Source organism: Helianthus annuus, chromosome 12 (assembly GCF_002127325.2).
Source record: "Helianthus annuus cultivar XRQ/B chromosome 12, HanXRQr2.0-SUNRISE, whole genome shotgun sequence".
Lineage (NCBI taxonomy): Eukaryota > Viridiplantae > Streptophyta > Magnoliopsida > Asterales > Asteraceae > Helianthus > Helianthus annuus.
Window position 1 is genome coordinate 128,741,215 of NC_035444.2, and position 3,641 is coordinate 128,744,855.

A 3,641-nucleotide genomic window follows, 5' to 3' on the forward strand; every position below is an offset into this window, starting at 1 on the left:
ATATCTCCACGGTCTATATGGAGATATGTTGGCTACCTGGTCGGGGGTTAAGGGAACGGTTTGGTAAGAGTCTTACCATTGTTTAGTGTATAGATCCTGCAAAGGACCTGGGTCAAATTTAGTAAGACCTCCTTCAATACCCACCGGTATTGGATGGCGGAGGTCCAAACTCTTTGATCCCCTCATAAGTAAACTACTATTAAAACTTTAACCCGGCTACTTAGGATTGTATCGCTGCTGACTCAGACTACTTAGCCGAGGGTAACGTCACCTTCAAAAGAGGGGCCTACCACATTATGCATTAATAACTTAATTAATTATCTTTCAATAATCCGATCCTTTAGGATTGTATCCTTGCTGACTCAAACTACTGGGTTGAGGGTAACGTCACCTTCAAACGAGGGGCCTACTACAATAACTAAGATAATCTCTTAAAAAGTGCAAAAGTGCGGAAATAATGAAAGGTTACACTACACACGAGTCGGATCCAAGTGATTCATCTTGTCTATCTGTTTTTAGTTTTATTTTATTTTTCAGCATTTTAGTTAGTTTTATTTTTCTAGTTTAAAAACATTTTTTCTAACTTTTGATTTGATTAGACTTTGAGGATAAACCGGTACTAAAAGCTCTTGTGTCCTTGAAAGACCTCGGTATCTTACCAACACTATACTACGTCCACGATGGATGCACTTGCCCATATGTGTGTTTGGTGTTAGTAAATATCGTGTTTTATAAATTTAAAACTTGACTAAAAAGTGTAAAAGGGCTTAAAATATACATTAAAAAAACTATTACACTACACGCACATCAAGTTTTTGGCACCGTTGCCGGGGACACAAGGATTTTAAGAAAGTTAGGAATCAACGGCCTAATCGTTTTTTCAAATTTTTTTTAAGATTTTCTTAAATTTTTAAGTTTCTGCAGAGCTCAGCACGGGTCGTGCGTGGTCGGACACGGGCCGTGCCCAGCGTTGTTACTGGCAGTTTTTATTTTCCGAGTTACAAAGAGTTGAGCGCGGGGCCGTGTCGGTGCAACACGGGGCCGTGTTGAACTCCCCAGTAACAGGGATCTGGAAAACAATCACTGTATCTCTGACCACGGGCCATGTTCATCTGAGCGCGGGGCCGTGGTGAAACTTCTGACCAACGTTCTTCTTTGTTTTTATTGCAGGACTTGGAACTCAGGCGCCACATTTGCATTTTCCACGTAGTGTATGAGCTCCAGTGCTAGTAGAAACATAAAAGAACCCCTAGACGAACCCGAACGCTTTCTACGAAAGAGACTTAAAGCTAAAAACCAAGAGAAAGTTTCGGGGGACCCACTTCCAATGGCGGACCAACGTACCCTCATGGATTACCTACGACCCACCGTCGGTAATCTCGGCGCCGCTATCAATGCACCGAATGTCGAAGCCAACAACTTCGAACTTCGGCCACATTTGATACAAATGCTCCAAAACTCCGCAACCTTCCATGGGCTTGCGGACGAGGATCGTCATCTACATATTACTAATTTCTTAGAAATATGTGATACCTTCTGGATCCATGGAGCATCAAACGACGCCATCTGCCTTCGAATGTTTCCATTTTCACTAAAAGACCGAGCTAAGGCTTGGCTTAATGCCCTCCCAGTTGGCTCGGTAAACACCTGGGATGAACTAGCCCAAAAGTTTCTATATAAGTATTTCCCTCCTGCTAAAACGACTAAATTAATGACTGAAATTAATACATATTCACAAAAGGATGGGGAATCCTTATATGAAACTTGGGAAAGGTTCAAGGAGCTGCTAAGAAAGTGTCCTCATCACGGTCTTGCGGTATGGCAGCAAGTATCCACTTTCTACAATGGGTTGTTGCCACACACAAGACAAACACTTGACTCTAGCTCCGGGGGACTTTTAGGTAATCGTCGCCCAAATGAAATATATAATCAAATTGAGGAAATTGCTCATACCAATTTTCAGTGGCACACTCCCCGAGGCAATAAATTTATTGCCCCGGGTGCCCATAAGGTTGATGAAAGCACTTCTTTACAAGCCCAAATCGAGGCCCTTTCTTCAAAAATCAAAAAAGCTAGAAATGGCAAAAACGGCCTCGGTCAAGGCTTGTGAAGGGTGTGGTGGGCCACATGAAAATTGGAGTTGTATGAAAGAAATAGATGATCAAACAGAGTCGGTAAACTACATTGATAATAGACCTAGGCCGTCGGGTCCTCCAACGGGTACCTACAACCAAGGATGGCGTAACCACCCTAACCTTGGTTGGAGAGAACCCGACAATGGTAGTAACCAACAAAATCTATACCAAATAACAAACTTTCAACAACCAAGAGTCGAGTCACAAAATTTCTCTCAACAACAAGGTGGAAGAGAAAGGCTTGAAGATACTGTATCCCGCCTCATCTCCGACACCAAAAAGAAAAACTCGGATCGATTTCAACAATTGGAATCGAATTTTAGAAATCAACAAGCTAGTATACAAAACATTGAAAAGCAATTAAATCAAATAGCTCAGAATTTCTCCGAGAGACCACAAGGCACGTTACCAAGTAACACCGAAACCAACCCAAAAGCACAAGTCCATCTCAAAACATTGAGAAACCGTATCGTGGGTTCTGAAGAGGCTTCACTACCTTCAACTGAAAGAAGCCAAACCACAACTCCGCCCCAACAAGAGAAGACTTCTCCACCATTTCAAGAGCCTACTAAGACTCCTCCGGTTCCATACCCCGGTCGGTTAATTCGTCAAAAGACCGATGAGCAATTCGCGAAGTTCGAAAATTTATTAAAACAATTGCATGTTAATATTCCATTTATCGAAGTCCTAACTCAAATGCCTAAATATTCAAAATTTATGAGGGACTTCCTCACTCATAAAAGGAAAATTGAGTCATTGCAATTAGTTAATTTAGGTGAAGAATGCTCCGCCTTGCTACTCAACAAACTCCCGCAAAAGAAGCTTGACCCCGGAAGCTTCACAATTCCTTGCTCGATTGGGGAATCCCCCGTTCGAAATGCACTAGCCGATCTCGGGGCAAGCATCAACCTCATGCCCTCATCAATGTTCAACCAACTCGGCTTAGGGAAAACAAGCCATACAAAAATAAGCATACAACTCGCCGATAGATCCGTTAAATATCCACAAGGTATCGCTGAAAATCTACTTGTCAAAGTCGGCGAATTTGTCTTTCCTGCCGACTTTGTCATACTAGATATGGAGGAAGATGCAGAAGTACCACTCATCCTAGGGAGGCCATTCCTAGCTACGGCCCAAGCAGTGGTAGATATGAATGATGGAACACTAACATTGAGGATTGGGGACGAGGAAATGAAGTTTGGAGTTGGAAAAAGAGTAGAAGACGACGACCCGGTCAACTACATGAAGGTCATTGACTCAAGTTTGGATGATGCTCTCTGACAGTGTAGCATGGGATGCAAAACATCCCACTTGGGTAACATATGACCAGGCTTTGGGTCTAGCCAAGGACCCTTATAAACGTGGCGCACCACGGAGGCATTCCGCGGAACTATCCTTAGTTTAGCTTAGATTAATTTTTATGTTTTCTACTTCAGTTTTAATTTTTAGGAATAAAACACACTCGGGGTGGTGAAGGATAACAAGGGAAACTTGCACCAGCACCCC

At 42.7% G+C, this 3,641-nt stretch overlaps 1 non-coding gene across 1 annotated transcript; it reads right to left on the reverse strand.

Moving 5' to 3' along the window:
• Nucleotides 1-1,705: 1,705 nt before the first annotated feature.
• Nucleotides 1,706-1,812, reverse strand: LOC118485348. The gene has a single exon (XR_004875648.1). It is a non-coding gene; the product is annotated as a small nucleolar RNA R71 (small nucleolar RNA).
• Between the last annotated feature and the right edge of the window lie 1,829 nt (nucleotides 1,813-3,641).